This window comes from Tympanuchus pallidicinctus, unplaced genomic scaffold (assembly GCF_026119805.1).
Source record: "Tympanuchus pallidicinctus isolate F22 unplaced genomic scaffold, pur_lepc_1.0 scaffold16, whole genome shotgun sequence".
NCBI lineage: Eukaryota > Metazoa > Chordata > Aves > Galliformes > Phasianidae > Tympanuchus > Tympanuchus pallidicinctus.
In genome coordinates this window covers 29,791,014-29,809,746 of record NW_026294679.1, presented here as the reverse complement: position 1 = coordinate 29,809,746, position 18,733 = coordinate 29,791,014, and the positions used below count along the sequence as shown (strand labels likewise).

Sequence of the window (18,733 nt, the reverse complement as noted above, 5' to 3'; positions counted from 1 at the left end):
CCCAAACCAAACTGCAGTTTGCCCATACAGTGATGCTTGAACTACTAGAAGATTAGAGAATCCAGAATTATGCCACATGTCTGTATTAATAGCTTATCCATCTGAACAATGCATTTTCTATGCACTCAAAATGAGAGTTTCCAAACTTCCATAATGAATCTGCCATCCTAATTCCATTAAAACATGTTAGTGGACATTTTGCTCCAGTAAGGAATATTAGCTTGGCTCCCATTCAGATGAATTAGTGTGACACTGAGCTGTGTCACACACTAAGCTGCATCAGATTTTGCAGTTGCTGCTTACCAGGACAATCAACAATCCCACAGTCCATCATCAAAACATTCATATTTTATCAAACACTGAGCAAAACTAAGGGGAGGTATGGATCAGATTGACAGAGCAGTAAATACTATTATGACAAGATTATTCAGAATAGTCACATACTCGGTTGACAGCTAAGACCTGTATCTCAGGTACACATAATATTAAACAAGCAGATGACAAAATACGGTCACAAAGATTAAGATTAAATATGCATCTATACTGACAGACTCTGAATGTGTAATTATCTCTTTCTCAGGAGAGAGACCTATGCAGGTCTTGAAATAATCTTGCCAGCAGGGTCATACTGATAAATCCCAGCAGAATGCTAAAAACCACTAGAAATGAATAGGAAACAAAAAAAGACACAACCTCACATTACTTGAAAGCCACTCTGCTCAGATTTGTTGGAAAAGATGCACAGTTTGGGTCATTTCAACTCACAGAGGGAACAGAAAAGCTAGAAAAGGGCTACAGATATGATCAAATGTAAGAGGATCCCCCATACAATGGATGAGATAGGGGAGAGGGCTGGCTTAGAGGACATAGCTGGTGATGAGCATACTCCTACAAGAGAGCAAATGATGTTGCTCATATATTGGATCATAGATAATCCAACTCTCTAGAGAAGAGAGAAAGAAAAGGATGGAAATATAAGCTTCCAGGAATAAGGCACCAAGGTAAAAAATCCTTTTCTAGATATAAACTAGTTCTCAACATTAATTTATCAGAATTAAGCAGAACTGTCTGAAGACCACTAATAAATGCCCCAACCAGCATGCTGTTCCCTTCAGAAAAGTGTCTGAAAGCAAGCCGCAGTACAGCAAGAAGTCTCACACAGACTTCCAATTGACTACACATTAATTCTTACAGCCTTCACCACAACAGTGCCTCCCTGGTAGTCTCCAGCACTCTGGTCACCCCGATCCTGACGATAAGAAACAGTTATTACCCTGAAGAAACCTATCACTTCAAGGTCCAATTCATTACTGAACCACTCTACTCTTCTTATTACTGACAGCCTGCTTCTGCTAAATTTGCTCCTTTGAGTCAGACGAGTCAGTGTTTTGATGCTCTGGTGAGAAACAGACTTCTTTAGATGAAGTAGAAAACATTTTTCCTTCTTACCACTAGCAGAAACAGCATAATTTCTTCAGGTTTTCTTACAGCACAGAAAGATTCACCTTAAATAGCAACTCTTACAGTTCTATTTTCAAATCCTATTAAACTCCCACAACTCCAAATGAAGTTTCTGTGTACTCAATAACACTGCAAATCAAGGTCTTGCTGACTCAGCTTTCCTGCACTACCCACGTTACAGCTACCCTACAGTTCAATAAAAGGAAGTTGAGTTTTTCTGCAGCACACATTCTTCATGTGCTCTATATACTTTCCGATGTATACTTCCTAGCACCTCTTATACATCCGATCAGGGCATTAAAAAGTGGTTTAGAAACTGGGTCAGAGGAAGAATTTGCACTGTTCCTAGCCTACCATCATCTCTCTTTGGAATTCATTACTGTGAAGAAGGGGAGTGAGTTATTTTTGTCAGGCTGAGGAAAAAGAACTGCCAAATGCCTAAATACACATTCAGCACTCAGCTGCTAGTGACTGGTTTGTTTCCAGCAGCCTCATTATGGGGATTAAAAGCATAGTGTAGGATTCCAATGATATGATGACAGAAAGTATTAGTCAAGTATTTACCCTTCCCATTGTGTCTCACTAAAGTTTCTGTTCACATTTCACCCACAGAGATGGCTGAGCGGAGGCTCACAGCCCAGCCTGTGCTACTGAGAGTTTGCATTTCAGAGGCAAACTACAAAATATAGTTGGTAACATGGACGTCGTGTACATATTCACAGTTAGAGATTATCCATCAGAAGATTATCATCAAGTTCTGTATGAACTACCACAGGAAGAACACAATCAACAGTCAGAATGTACTTTGTTACAGGCATTCTCTGCAGAGAAAACTGGGGCATGGGTATGTTGCATCAAGATAAAATAAAATCATGATTTCCTCAGTAGTGAACACACATATCCTATTTATTTTTGGTGTTGTATAGAAATTTGCTAGTGTGCCATAATATCTTCTATAATATTAGAAGAAAAAAAAAAGAATTTAAACATTTTTAAGAGATCTGATTTGGATACAAGTTTGAAAGACTGTTAAGATTGTACATGCAAGGCTTCTAGGTTTTTTGATGAGTTTGGGGTTTTTTTGTTCGAATGGTTTTTAAGTTTAAACATATTAACACATCTTTGGATTACCATAGGCAGGATTTTTTTTTCTTGTGAAAGTCACATGTTAAATTTTTAAAATCAGGCTTCATCCAGACTATGACATCAGATTATAGATCTGTCAGAAGAGGAGGGCTGGAGTTCACTGAATTCACTGTGCTGAGCTGCAGAATTTCCTTATTTCAAAAGAAGGAAAGCTTATTTTAAAGAAAAGACTGAAATGATGGAAATGATGATTTATTTACTTATGAAAATGAAAAGAGAAAATGGCATATTTGGAAGCAGAGAGCAAGCTTTCAGGTCTTAACAGTAAGAGCGATAAGTTTTTGACGAATTTTACCACTTAGCAGTGAAAAATCATATCCTGCAGACAACAGCTGGAGAGCTCTAACTGCTGCACAAGTCTCTATGAGTTTGGTTTGCTGTTTGGGGAATAGCAAGATAACAGATTTTTTCCTTCATGGTGTTCAATGATTTGTGTCAACTGCTCGGAGATGGGGGGCATGCTGTCACTACGCAAGGAGATACTACAGCATCATTCTTCATTTCTCTCCCTGAAAGAATGACCCATCATTAAAATACAGGTAGCTTCACAGGTGAATCGTGTTACATCAGATGAGAAGTCATGGGGCTGAAAAGCACCTATACGAGCAAAGATGCTATTAACTACAGATGGAAAAGGAAAAACGATGTCAAATGAATAGAGAAGGCACAAAATCAATGCTTTGAGGGCAGTATCTGTCAGCTCCCTCACTATTCAAAGTCAGTTGGAATCTTAAAGTTAATTGACACTTAGTAGTTAAACTTCCAACCCAGCAACACATTGACTGGCAGCACATCCCAAATCTCTTGCTGAAACAGCACCTTTAATGCATGGATCTAACATATTCCTCAGAGAGCAATGCAAGCTTCCATTCACTGAAAAGGTCTCATCTTTCTTGAAACAGATTAAAAAAATTTTAATGGGTAACACAGATTAAAAAATCTTAATGAGGTAACACAGTGAACTGATTTACTGAGTCTCTTACAAAGAGACACTTGACATGCATTATGTCCAGTGCCTGGAGGATAGCCCCCAGGGCCATACATAAGTTCTCCCCTAACAGTGGGAACACATGAAATAAGGAAAACCATCTTAGACTTTAACACTGAAAGGAATATGTTTAGATTGTACTTTTCCTCTCACTTTTCCCTACTGACACCACCCATACCTTATGCATAAAAAAATAACGTTGTGCCAATAGGGTAGAAAATGAGCACAAGCAGCCTAGGATGGACTGCACCTGCCTACAAAGGAAAGAAGTATGGATCACGATCTTTGCTTCCAGGACAAAAATGCAAAGGCTCACATATTGCTAATGAAGAATGGAGGATTAGTAAAATACTACAAACTTCACATCCTATGGGATTAGCACAGAACAAAGTCTATAGATTATAAAGTAGGCCATTGAGAGATCCTAATATACAGTTGTGGGAAAGCACCACTGAACAGGGACATTTTTATGCTGGAGAGACTTGATATTTTCCATACTACAGCTGAGATAAAAGTCTGTGAAGTAGTAAACTAAGAAATAGGTGGGTTGTAATTGCAGGATGTCCTGAGTCACCAGGGTAAATGGTCATAACATAAATAAATGTAGGTAAGCTCAAGTGTTCAAGATCAAAGAACAGCTGTCAGTTATATTTACACAATGGAAGAATTTGCTTTGAAAAACAGGGCTCAGGAAAGGATTTAGGGGTCGTTATAGATAATCGCCTCACTGTAATCTGTCTGGGCAATGCTATAGCAAAAAGGACTAATGAGATTCTTGAATTAAAAAAAAAAAAAAAAAGAGAGAGACAAATAATGATAGATTCTACCATCTCTGCATATTGCTGCCAAGACCCCTACCAGGTTACTGAATCTTGTTCTGGTGTCTGCATTTTAAAGAGGATTTGAAGATGTTGGACTGAGTTCAAGTGAGTGTCACAAATGAATTCTCTGGCTTTAACAAATAAGCCCAAGCCTTCTGACATGACGGTTAAGGAGCTCAACATATGCAGCTCATTGAAGAGAAAGTGTAGACAGTGTTACATACACAGTCATCACACTGTGCACATAATTGCACTCTGGGAAGATGGAAATGAGGAGCTTTCCAAACCAAACGAGAAACATCCAGTGAATAAAAGTTGAAGGTGGACAAAATCAACCTTGAAATAAGAGAAACAATTCCAGCAGCATTTAAAACAGGAGCACTAGCGAAACCATCATCACCTGCAGAGTTGTTTACATAGGGAGCTCTAAAAACACCTTCATGTATATAAAAATATCTTCAATATCTACCTGTAACGCTCACCCTTCCTACTTCTCTTTCCTCACAAACATCTTGTTTCCTCAGCTGTTGGTCAAGTAGAACTGCCTCCACTGTGTTCCAAGTGCTTGCAACATTTCCGTGATGGATAAAACGATGCTACATGGGTTGCAACTGGCAAGGATGCAGAGATAAAGTTGTGGAGATGGCCTCATGCATGGGGGAAGCACTGATTTAAGGAAAGGACTGCTGTTAGACAACTAAGGATTCATCCACCATTGCTCTTCTCGACAAGAAAAACAAAGCAAAAAATCTCTTTATACTGTGTTTGTTTGCACATACACATCCACCTACTGGTTCCAGAAACAACAGGCATCCTAATTGCTTCCTTTTTAAACAAACTCAATTGCTATATACAGGAGATTGGGCTAAATGATTTTACAACCCCTAAAGTTGTTTCTCATTCCTGTACTATCCCAAGCATGTGTTTCCTCTTCCTTTCACAGACAATGGAGCAGAAGAAATTTAAAAAAAAAAAAATGTTACTCATTTGGGATGAAGTTTTTACGTGATGCTCCCTTGGAGTGAATGCAGTGTGTTACAGCTGGCACGAAGGTACAAGTGATAAGAAGAAATGTTGTCAATTGAGCAAAATTGCTTGTTTAGGAAATCTAGCTTCTTCCCACTTATGCCGGTCTGATAGAAGCAGTCAGCTCTGATTTTCAGCTAGGATTCTCACGGCTGGCATTTGAGAGACCATGATCAGTTCCTAAGATAGGGCTAAGCAATTGCCACAGGAGCAGGGCAGCCATTAGCAACTCTATTTTGGCAGATAAGCATAAGAAATAAAAGTAAATTGCAGTATGGAACTCAAGTGATGGAAAAAAAACAAACTGGGAGGTCTATTCAAGGCAAGGTGACCGTACTGTGACCCAAGGGCAGAAGTGAAGGTGCAGAGGTGCAGTTTGCACTTGTTTCTCACATCCTGGGCTGGACTTGCTCGTCACTGTCCTTTTGGAAGGAACACAGAGGAGGCAGTTAAGTAATGCCTCCAGCAATCAAATAATAATGGCATGGAATCTGATCAAACTTCAAGCAGCAGAAGAAAAATAACCTCTGACAATGCAACTTGGTTGTTTCATCAAGGGTGTAACTGAAGTGTCTTGTCTGACTTTATTAGAATGATATATGTGGAAATAGCATTTGGAATCACATGCCTTGGTTAAAGCCTTGATTGTAAAGTTTTAAGCAGGTGTGAGGCCCAATTAAAAATACTAATTCTACAAAATTTAATCCACCTTCACTGTTTCTCTTCAACGAGACTCTCATTAGCTCCCTAAAATTAGATTCCTAATCTCAGATTGGCACCCCATTCTCTGCCACTCAAGCATCACAAACACTGAGAAGATTATGGCCACTTATGTAGTATCTATTTTCTTGCAATTTTTTTAATCACCATAAATGCTAAATCTAGCATCAGCTTAAATGGGCTTTAACCTGAAGTTGACTTCTGTTAACTACACAGGAGCAGCCATTTAAGAAAGAAGTTAGAAACATTGCTAGGCTTCAAAAAAGATGTACTAAGATACTCAGTACATATAATCAGATCACCTCAACAGCAGTGAATTCCCTAGCAGCTTTTTAGACATTCACGATAGTCTAACAGCTTACATGTGCAGATTTGGTTACAGCAAACTCTAACCCAAGAAGTGAACAAGAATCTGGGGCGGCTTATGCAGCTCCTTTATCCTAGCTACATTTGCAAATGGCTTAAACCAAACATGAAAGCTTTTTTTTGTGAATCAAACTCCCACTAGCATTTCCAGGACAGCCCTTAGGATTCTCACAAGCAAAACAGATATGCCCCATAGCGAGGGAAGTCCATCATTAAGTCATCTTTAGTCACTAGAGAAAAGAGGTAAAACCATAGAATGAAAAAATGCAAAGTGGGAAGCCCAGCTTGCACTTGGCAATTGCTTCAGAAAAAAATACGCCCCCAGCATCCAAGTATGGATCTCATAAAGGGCTTTCAGAGAGCAGAGGTCACCCACATTTGGTCAGAAAAGCTTACATGTAGCCCCAAGGAATCAGCGCCAGCTCCCATAGAATCTAGACAGTTTTACAGCCAGGGTACATCCTGCCTGATGAGGCCAAAACTCACTCCGTGGATCTTAACACAGACTTTTATAGGTTACATACTTCCTCATTAACCTATATGTTCCATTCCTGCCTCCAAATCAATGCTTATCCTGGGCCAGCTACTCTTTTTCCATCCACCACTTAGGTCACATTTCTTAACAGCAAAGGAGTCTCAATAACCCAATCATTCCAGAGTGAACAGCCATCATGCGAAACATCCTTAAACATCCTTATGGGTTCGTGTCAAAAGTTTAGTACTGAATTTAATGAGGCTGCAAGTTTCTCCATGTCTTACTTTGCTCTTTTCAAGTACCACATGGAGAGAAGGGAAATCCATTCTCTGCAAGTCTGGCATTTTCTCCTACTCCAGGGAGAAAATGACTGCCAAACCCTACCCTGGCACGGGAAATGTCATAGAAATGCAAATTAGAACACATCTGATTGTGTCTGCCTGTCCATTTTGCTTCAGCTTGTTGGGAACAATTAAACAGATGCCTGAAGCTGAGCAGTAAAATGAGTAGTGGGAGCTCTTCCCACAGTTTTCCTCCCTCACTTGGAGGGCTGCCACACTCACAGATTGGGATACTCACAAATGTTCATTACCGAGAAACGCTCATCTGTTAAATACAGATTGGAAAGAGAGTACAGATAGGGCTGGTCAAAGCAGAAATAATCAATCAGAAAAAAATCCTTGTGATCTGCCACAACCACTGCTGTGGCACTTCATGATCTTCTTTTCAAGAAGTTATTAAATTCAGTCAAATAAACACACCAGAAAAGAAAAAAGGTCTTTAGTCTCTGTATCAAAGTAGAATCCAAGTGGATGTAAGCAAGAAATCAAGAGCCTGCAGTAATGAAAAAGACCCTTGCGCTTCTTGTAACGCATGCTTATCTTTTCCTTAAATAAACATCAGGTTTTTCTCAGTTTCACAGTAGGGAGAGTAAGTTTTCAGCTGCTCCTGATACAAAACCAAAGAGCAAGAAAATATCAGCTGAGACTGAGCTGAGTAAATAAGCTTTGGGTATTTGTTCCGGGCTTGTGATTCTAGCAACCTCTGACTCGGATCAAATTCCCTACAGTAGATAGCAGACAAACATCCCAGGTAAGTTACCTGCTTCAGAAGTAGTCATCTGGGTTCCCCAAGGTAGGCTCTTCAGAATAAAATGTTAGTTTAGATTCATTCTGCAGAACTTTTAAAACTTGCTAGCTGATATCATTAAAGAGATTAGCAAACAAAGCAATTATCTGTGCTCTCATTTTCTTACAAAACACAGGTTACTGTAATCTCCTTAGGCCCTACAATGGGCACAGCTGTAATAAATATGAAATACTATATCACACTAGATGAAAGACGCTCCAAAGGTTTTACTCTCTCCCTTTATTTTCTTTCTTTCTTTAAATAAGACAGACTTTACCATATCTACAGGTTCTGTGTTTTACTTCATGGACATCCAGAAGTAACTTCACATACAAAGATTACCTACAACCTTCTGAAATTGGAGGAAAGAGATCAGCAATACACTGTAAGAAGAGATAGTCCCTGTAATCCTAAAGAAGTTACATATATTCTAGGATAGAAGAAAATATCACTGTTTGCAGCATGGGCAGGAATTGTTTGCAGTAGCTGCTTCATAACCAGATTGAAGAAGCAGAGACATCTCATAAGCTATGCCCCTTAGCAAGCTCCTAAGCCACATCAGTGTAATGGAACAAGCAATTATTTTGTTTCTACAGTGGAAGTTTTCCATTCTCATGTTCTTTGGTAATGATAAAAAAGGACTAATTAAAGAGATTGAGATAGAGTTTCACATCCATTCTGGTTAGCTTTCGTTATTTCTATGTTCCCAGAAAGGTGTGTGCAGACAGTGAACTGTGATAAACTAGTGAAGAGTCCACTTCTTGACAAATTAAACTGTTTCCCCAGTAGACCATTTCTAGCAAGAGATAAGAGATGGAGAGAGGACAACCCCTGCACCACTTGCAGAGGGAAAGCATCTGATGGCCTGAGCACACGTTGGTCCATTTAATGCAGTGACCTGCCTCCATTTACTGAATTGATGTAGCATATGAAAGTTTACTCAGTATATTTAAACTAATGACTGGCTAAAGCAGCTTATGTGACTTTTTAATCTAGATTTTCCATGTAGTCATTTGTCGAATGGTTGTTGGAAAGAGAAACAGACAAGAAATTGGGGAAAAAAAAAAAAAAAAAAGTACTGATAGATACTGAAAACGTGGCCATAGCACATGAAATCACTTGCAGTTACATAGACAAATTTGTGGCTCACAGATAACCTTCCTGACAACGGAGCATTCCTACAGTCCCTGACTAGAGGCACACAAACACTCCCTGTGAGCAGACTGCAGATGAGACCTGAACAGGCTGTGTGCCATAAGAAAATAAAGTTGATCTCTTACAAAACACCAAGATCCATTGATCTGTTATTAAATACATTTGTATTACATTATTTTCTTTTTCAAGGTCTTCCATACCTTCCTGTAGTGATAAGGCTATATCAGTGCAAAACCATATTTAAACCTAACATGTCAGATGACCATTCACGTTGTTTCAGCTGTGACAGAAAGAGGTCATCAAAGCACAGAAACAGTAACCACTGCATGTACTGCTCCTAAAACCTCACACTGAACATATGGTGACTTCCCAGCTTTTGGGCTGCAGGTTCACTTATCTACCATGTTGCAAAAGCATAGGCAACACAGGACAGCATCCAGATACCATATGTAACCCATAACTTCTTCACAGGTCCTTTTTCAGATCCTGTAAAATACAAATGATACACTAAAATGACATGAAGGTCATCACCTATGCCTGGTGTTCAGATACTGATATTTCCTTACCGGCAGTGGCACAGACACTGCTTCAAAAATCAGAGATAAAAACCCAACGTGAGATGTTCTCCTTGGAAGGGATAGGCACTTCCCATCCCACAGACATCTCCATCTGCATGCGTGCCCTCGGGGCTGCAGCCAGGGCTGCTGTCACAGTCACAGCCCCTCTGAGCGACCCACTGTGTGCCAACAGCCAAGCAGCAGAGCCTCATCAGGGCATAGAGCCTGTGATCCAAGATAAAAAATACAGGACAGCGAGCCAGGAAGGGATACATAACACAAACACAATTACATTTCCTGGGTAACAAGCCCTGTCTTTAGTCTCCTGGAAAAAACTACATATATTCTGTCAGTACGACTTTAAAGGTGAAGAGTCAGTTCCCATCGCATGTTACAGCAGGAAAAAAAAAAAAAAGCAAAAAATCATCTTTGGGTACTCTCATCCTGGGAATAACAAAGCTAGCTTTGCCTGTCAGACACTGTGGACTGAGAAGCAGATGCTGAGAACCAGACTGCTGCAGTAGCTTTGTAAATTACAGAAGAAAATGGTACGATCTCCTTAAAGTACAATACCTACCAGGCAGTGGATTTCTGGGTGATTATCACATGCTTCAGGTTTCATCTAGACTTTAATCACCCAAGAAGTGTGATAATCTCCAAAATACATGCCCTGTGGTGGCTTTTCACAAGCAGAAAATTACAGTAACCCATGAACATCGAGTTGAGCCACCCACACACTTGTCGTGGCTCTGGCATGGATCCAATCACCACATGCCCTTAGCTGGGATAAGTGCAGGAAATAGCTCTCCTACTTTGCCACCACTAAACTCAAAGGTGTGCACCACAGGGTCAGCTCCAAGCACGCCGCCGTGTCAGGGATGTGCTGGCTAGATGGAAAGGATATTCAGTACTGTGCCTCCACACACAGAAAAGATGTCATGCTGGAAAGAGCTGCCAAAAGTAGGCTGCCAGCTCAAGACATGGAGGTGCATTTCAGATTGTTGCCATGAAAGAGCAGAAGGGCGTAACACCCTTGCAGCCCCCTATTTGTCAGAGGAGCCTAGGCATGGCTCAGCTTCTGATTTGTCTCAGACTTACAGAGCTGCCTGTGGGAACTTGGAGGGAGTTCGCTTGGGGTCTCCTAGTGCCAAGAGCCACAAGCAGCACAGCTCACTGCAGCTTAATCAGCTCTAAGCAGCCCAGACAGAGCAGCTGCTGTTTGCTTTGTGTGCTTGCATAAATGCTGCAGATTTCACTGTGAAATCTGGGTTCAACAAACTGGGAGCAAATAAAGACAGCTGACAATGATATCCAAACATCTGAGCAGACTGCCCTTTAGAGGAAACCAGCTCTGCCAGAGAGAAGGTTTTTTTTTTCTAAGAAAGTTGAGTTTTTATGATTCAAATATCTCCAATGATCATACAATACTGTATATCCATCCTCAGAGAGGAAATCCTTATGATGATCCTCAAGAACTCTTAGAAAATACAAAATTAAGGCTTCCCCATACAAAATTCCTGAAGTAAATAACTTTAAGAGAATTCCTATATGAGGAAGAAGTGAAACAAAGCAAACGTGCTTGAAAGAAGTAAATGTTTAATCAAACACAAAGATAACCATATTAGTCAAGAAATGAAATATTATGACAAAAAGTCTGCCTGGTATTTGTTAACTCCTTTCAAGTAATTCTACCACTACTATCGCCCTATACAGTATCTACCCAGACTATTTTACAATTATTAATAACTTATTATTGGAAAAACATGTAGCTGTCATCACAACCTCAGAGGTATAACAGAAGCTGGTCTTTCTGTGTAGAATTAGTGCAAGCATACGTATGCCAAGAACAATTTGTTAGAGCAGTAAATTAGTGCTCATCAGAGAGTGAAGTTTCTATAGCAAACAGCCGAAATGCAAGAGGAAATATTAAACAAGGGAGCTCTGCCAACCTTTGGGTAGAATTTGTTTCTTGATGTGATGTGTAAGCAAGTTTCTTCTTGCTTATGAAAAGAAAATCTTAATATGCAAAAGGTGGCATCCAAGCTTTGTGATGAGGAATGAAAAAGCAGCAGCTGCTCCATAGCCCAACTATGGAAATAAAATATGTTTCCACACCAAAAAAGAGACATAGAAATGCTGTGCTGTCAGTAACAATAAAATACTAACTAGTAAATACAAGAGAGTTATAGTAAATAGAAGGAACCCCATTCCCTGCCAGGCTGCATCTCATATAGCAACTGGCATATGTGCAAAGGGAAATTAAATTCTATCAAATAACGCTTCTCCATCTGCTTACACTCGGCATCTCCTATGCTCTCGTCCTCCTTTGCTGTCAAAGACTTCCCAAATGCAAGGCAGTGGATAACCAGATCTGGGGCTGAAAAGAAAAGGCTTTTTCTCCTCTCAATACGCGATACCTTTGCACCCCCTACCGGGGAAAGAGTCACGAGCAAAGAAGATCATGAAGACGTTCCCCCCGACAGCGCACATCGCACTGCCTGTAATTGCATCTCATCTTCGACATTTTGTATCCTTTAACCTCGTGATATCAAATTGATTCCAGTCATGATCTCTATTGACTTTAATCACAGCCAGCGAACAGTTTATACACGGGATTAATAAGCAATACGGGAAGCTCATGTCACTTCCTTCTTTTCTGATGGCACTATTCTAAGGTCACTCAATTATCCGCATCGCTTGAGGAAGGAAGTCTCCTTTGCTGGATATAAAGGCCATCTCAATATTTTTTTAAAAATAGCAAAAAGTAGCAAACGTTAAGTAGTGATGAATCATTCAACAACATTCTGGGAGGACAAATATGTACTTGCTTACAGAAGACTGGGCCCTCCTTCTGGACACACAGAAATCACGGCAGCACACTGCCCACAGTGAGGGCAGGGAGCCTTTTACGTAACCTCGGCTCTCTCCCTTCAAGGTTTTTTGCAGCAGATCACAGTGTGGTCATTTTGCTCTCATCAGTGTTATTTCTCCGTTTAAATGCAAGGGAAAACTTCCACGTTGCTCAGTATAAGTATTAATATCTAAATATTCGAGAAAGTTATTAAAGAAATTAGACAGTGGCAGTTGATCAATATAGTAATAAATTCATTTTTTAAGGAGCATCTCTGCTGTTACATTCGCAACCAGAAGGTGGCATTAAATTGCCACAAACCTGCTCTGAGAGCCCTGAACTGAGCTGCTTACCAGAATCTGACAGGGAAGAGTCCTGGGTGCTTTGTGCAGCTGCAGATCCAGCCGGTAAGCTGCCACTGCACTCAGCTCCCTGCAATTACAGCAGTACAGCTAACACTTCACTCATCGGCAGCAAAATGCTTCATTCTTCCCTCCTGTCTGTTTCCCATGTACCACTGACATCCAACACATCTGCCCTGGCTTTTCCAGAAGACTACAAGCTGCAGCTCCCCACATTCAGTCCCAGTAGACTTTGGCTCCCAGCTGCAGCCTGAGAACACTTTGCACACACACACAAATTTAGGCAGATGAGGTGTGAAGAGAAAGACAGGCACTGTAAGTTTGCAGTCAATGGGTAATCCCCCATTTGCCAGGCTCTGCACCTCCCCTGGAACATCCACTGGCCCAAAAGCCTGAATCGAAGTGCTGGACAACAACTGCAAAGCTCCACCCGGGGCAGAAGCAGGGGCTGAATCTTTTTTTTTTTTTTTTTTCCCCCTCCCACCAAACCCCACGGCACAGGTTTTACCATTAGTCTGGATAACACACGTAGTTCTGTCTTACATCAGCAGCAGAGCAATATCCCAAAAACTCAGGGCAGCTTCAGAGGAATAGGTTGCCATGATCATCACCACTTACATTATCTCCAATGAAAAGGCAAAACTAGAGCAATCAAGGACTTGCCTGAATCCTCCGTGGGTTTCCAGCAAATCCAAGGACCAGACTGCTGCCTTGCCGCTCCCACACTGTTTCATATTACTTTATGGATGCATTCATATTCATTAACTTGGCAGAAGGTTCTCCAATTTTTTGAGAGAAGTCATCTCAGCTACCTCCAGTCCACAATCCAGAGCCCTGAGTATGCTGGACAGCATCACAGGTACACAAGCTTATGTTGAAATCATCTCCCAGATGGCTGAAGTTTCAAGAGAAAGAAAACACAGGCACGCACACCTGCACGCCGACACAAAAGAAAACCTTGCAGCCTTGAAAGCTTCCTCCACGTGGTCAAGTTGAGCAGGAGGCTTGATTCCCTCCTGCCCTGCTCCAGATCTGCCCTGCTTGCATCAGTCCCAAGAACGACATGCACTCCTGAGCAGTGGGATGCCATGAGGCACGCACCACTCCAGCTGTCTGGCACACACAAAGAGCTCTCCCGTGACATAAAAAGAGGAAAAGTTAAAGAAAAGCTAGGAATCACTTAGCAACATTTGCCCCTATATTGTGCACAAAGTGAATGGCAGGATGCAAAGCAGCATCAAAGACATGCATCCTAGTCACCTGAGCTCAGTGCAATTGTAGGATTCCCAAGCAGACTAATTTTATTAATAAGTACAATAGAAGGAAAAAAAGAAGTAAGCAGTAAGTTGCAAAGCTGAAGTATCAACATGCAGAATATTTCAAGACTGATGCAAGGTAAGACTTGACTCAGTTCTGATCATTCCCATGTAAACACACAGGGATACTCCAGCAAGCAAGAGCCCAGGCATTAACATCTTTCTTTATTTAAAGAGTAAATAGAAAGACTATCAATAAGTCTTGTCATAAGGATAAAGCTCATTTGTAGTTTTGCTTGAGAAAGAAAGAAAAATGTATATTTCCCTGTCTCTCATTCAAGTAATTCAGAGAGATTTGTGAGCTCTTGGAGTTCGTTGTTGTGCTGAAGAGAAGGAATGTCTCTCACGATAGATATTCAGAGAAAAGTTTACCAGTGCCCATGTGTGCATGCAGAGGAAAAGAAGAGAAATGAAACTTCATTTTGGAAGAAGCCTTGCCATTAGAGTTGCAAGCCATCTGTATCTGTGCAGCTGCCTGACAGCCTGCAGCAAGTCTGTATGTCCTTCACCTGGGTGGTGAAAGCACCAAGAGAAGGCAGAACAAACATGGCAGCATGGCACAAGCAGGTTGGGTCAAGAGCCATTCTGGACTCATAGTATAAACATAGGGTGGGGGAGAATACAGGAGCCCTACTACTGCTGCCTGAGAAAATTGAAGGAAGGAGTGAGCAGGCAACAGCAGGTAGCCCCGAACAAAAGCACAGCAATGCTCAATGTGTAGCACGTGAGTCTAGTGAAAGATTGAGTACCCAAAGCAACTGAAGAAAATGCAAACGGAGCTCCCAGAGGGGAACCATATTTCAGCAGGTCACGAGCAAGCCAATAATGATTTCCACATCATTTGTATGTGTGCTAAACATACTTGGCATTACTTCAGAGACTGGGGTCAGAAGTTCAATGAATATAGATTTTTGCTGAAGGCATTGTGCTCACAGAGGCATCTGGATCCCTGCTAGAGGAGGGTCAGAGCCAGGTTTGCACTAACCCTTAATCTCTGGCCTGTCCTGGTAGGGTTTTCCAGTTGAGATCCATTACACAACAGCACGCAATACTTAAACAGCTTTCCAGCCAGCAAAATACACCCACATTTCAATCCTCATTAGCAGAATTTAATTCTTTAAATGTAACTGGCACTCTGAGAATCAGCCGCAAAACCTCATCTTGCATGTTACTTCACTGCCAGGAGACTCCAAAACAAACGCAAAGCAGGTAAAGTGGGGTTACCATTCATTTTGTTATCTCACAGTAGCATTTCCATAGTAGCAATACCCTGGGACAGCAAAAACCTTCCTTTGCTCCAGATCCTCTTCAGCATATCTTTCAAAAATGTCCTTATGTACAGTAGACAGACAAATTCACTCATATGTATAAGAGAGAGTGCAGGACAGACGGTTTCCCTGCCATCCATCAGGTAAAGTTAAGTAATTACAGAAGGGCAAACTTGAGCACTAACACTAGCCAGTGCCCAAAGCACTTGTGCACCAAGTGGATTCCACCTCAAGTTACTTTCTACAGGAAGCTTTAAGCCAGCTTCATTATTGGGGTGAGGCACAGCCGATGCACCCTTAGATGATTCATTGCCTGGCTCCCTGTTATGTGTCAGCTCTGAGCTGACTTGCATTGACCCAAGAGAAGCACTTAGCAAAGAAGGGTCTGCCAGCTGATCACTTAGTTTCTTGGCAACACTGATAGCATTTTAACCTCACTCTTCAGGTTTTGGTGGCTTCATAATACCAATACCACACATTCTGACATACATAGTGGAGTTCCCACAGACACCTCTCACCCTCACAGGAGCGGTCCCTGCATAACTCCTCACTGCTCTGATAGCATGCAGCTGTTCCTGCTTTGGGGTAGGCTGGAACAAAGGTGACTTAAAAATACGAGCTTCTGTCTGAGGAAGATAACAGAGCTGCAGCAAAAGCCACAACCACAGTGTTGTGGGAGCCCCTTTGCATCATCCATTGATCTCTTGGCTTTCTTGCCTTTCTTTGAAACATACCCACACAACAGAGGATCTGATGACTCACCCATTTCAGTATATAGTTCAATTTCCTTTACATCAAATCAACAGGAAAGGAGAAAGGTTTCTGTCATCACCAGCTGCGTTACTCTGACAGCACTTTCCAGTCTATGAGTAGTCTCTCTGAAGTTTGCCAGTGAAACACAGGATTTATCTTCCAGAGAAACCTCAAGCAAACTCAGGGGAAAAGGACTGGAGGATTCCATTAACTTGCACAGGCTTGGCTGAACCAGTTTCAAGTAATAAGTATTGGCTGGGGAAGACAGGAATCCATTTTTTAAGGACTCCTGTGCAATTCCCTTGAACTTCAGTAAGAGCTTGCACTGCACACTCTAAGGATATAAGCCCAATAAACACATCATCACTTCAACTTTTCACATGTCGAGAGAAAAGTAACAAAAGAAAACAAACTTATTCTCTTTTCATAAAGAAGAATTACATTTCCCATGGCAACCACTGCAATATAAATCTAAAAGTGAGTTTCTGATTTCCATTGGTAACCATTTGTACTGCTTGATTTAGGCAACACACTAAAGCACTAGAAAAACATTGCAAGACAACCTTCTTGAATCACTGAATAAGAAGAAAAGCTTGCCTAAACAGTTCTAAATCACTACAATCAATTGCATCCCTTTGCTTATGCTCCAATTCCACTGGCTGGAAAGGTACAAGCTGACTTCTTTACACACTCACAAACTCATTCACACAAAACTGTTTTCCATCTCAGAGCAACAAAGATTAATAACAAAAATAACTAAACCTTATCAGCCTTCAAGCATTTCAGGGCCCAGGAGCACCAGAGCCAGATCCTCAGGAAACATATTAGGTTCCTCATGAGAGAAATTGGCTGCCAGCACTGCCACAGCACCTGGTCATTACACTCCAGCAACAGATTATCCCATGGTATCGATCTCCCTGCTCTGGGTTAATTCTTTTAATTGTCCCAGCACATCTTTTCCCATTAGGCTGATGTAACTTGTTTAAGCACATGCAGATTGATTTACGACAGCAGTAGGGACATTAATCAGATGCCTTTTCTCTAGTTAACATACAGATGGTAAGAGATGCAGGACAATGGTCTCCTGCATGGGGGCTGCAGCCTTTTGCCTTGAAATCAAAAGGAGCCTCACAGCAAGAGCAGACTTACACCACAGCAAGAGGAGATGGCTTCCACCTGTGTTGTGGGTAAGGCAAGGTCACTGCCTCCTGCTCTTCATTCTCAAGTACTATCTTCTTTAAATACAGCTGCAATCAAGGAAATGGAAAGTGTCTTTTTAAGTTCACTGTTAGGAGCTTACACACACCGAAATCCTAAAACCTCCTCAGGGAGGCAAAGTGTTCCTATTTGTCCCTGTTTAGAAGTGTCTTCCTTCAAAGCATCTATTCAACATCTTTCAGCTTACTGCTGTGTGTTCCCTGCATTTCCCTTCCACTGCAGTAATGTCCATAGTGCAGAAGCCTGCCCAAAACAGCCTTCTTTTCCATACAAATAGTTCAGGTCAACGCGTAGTACATAATATTTAGGCAGTGTGTAGATGGTAGAAAAACATGTATTACCGATATGAGTGGGAACTGATATCACAGAATGGCCAGGGTTGGAAGGGACCTCAAGGATTATGAATCTCCAACCCCCTGCCACGTGCAGGGCCACCAACCTCCACATTTAATACCAGACCAGGCTGCCCAGGGCCCCATCCAACCTGGCCTTCAACACCTCCATGGACGGGGCATCCACAGCCTCTCTGGGCAGCTGTTTCAGCACCCCACCACTCTCATTAGTGAAGAACTTCTCCCCGTATTCAACCTAAATCTTCCCTCCTTCAACTTAAAACCATTTCCCCTTGTCCTGCTGTTATCTACCCTTTCAAAGAGTTGATTCCCTCCTGTTTGTAGGCTCACCTTAGGTATTGAAAGGCTGCAATGAGATCACCCCGCAGCCTTTGTTTTTCCAGGCTGAACGAGTCCAGCTCCCTCAGCCTGTATATAAAGATTAGAAAACTTTTAGGGGATCCTACAGATCTGAGGTACTTTTCATTCTATTGTTTTGTCTAACATTAAGTCAATTAGATATATTCACAAAGAAAGATGTTCACGTAGGTGCCACCATCTCACTGAAACTCAAAGAAAACTTGACCCTTACCACGCTTTGGGAGGAAGAAAAGAAAAAACACACATATCCACTTCACCAAACTGCTGGGGAAAATACAAATTCTGATTCTGACTAACCTACATAACCACACTGTTTGTGATTACAGCCAGGACACCAGCAGGCCCATCACGTTTTGACAGCAAATCCCATGCATTTTCCCACCAGCTACAGGGCTCAGAGAAAGAGTTC

General features: G+C 41.4%; 1 long non-coding RNA gene across 1 annotated transcript in view; it reads right to left on the bottom strand.

Annotated features, from left to right (window-relative positions):
* Positions 1 to 18,100, bottom strand: part of LOC128078020 (uncharacterized) — a 173,673-nt gene extending 155,573 nt beyond the window's left edge. The window contains exon 1 of the long non-coding RNA XR_008205268.1: positions 18,051 to 18,100. This is a non-coding gene — a long non-coding RNA (uncharacterized LOC128078020). The remainder of the gene's footprint in view (positions 1 to 18,050) is intronic.
* Between the last annotated feature and the right edge of the window lie 633 nt (positions 18,101 to 18,733).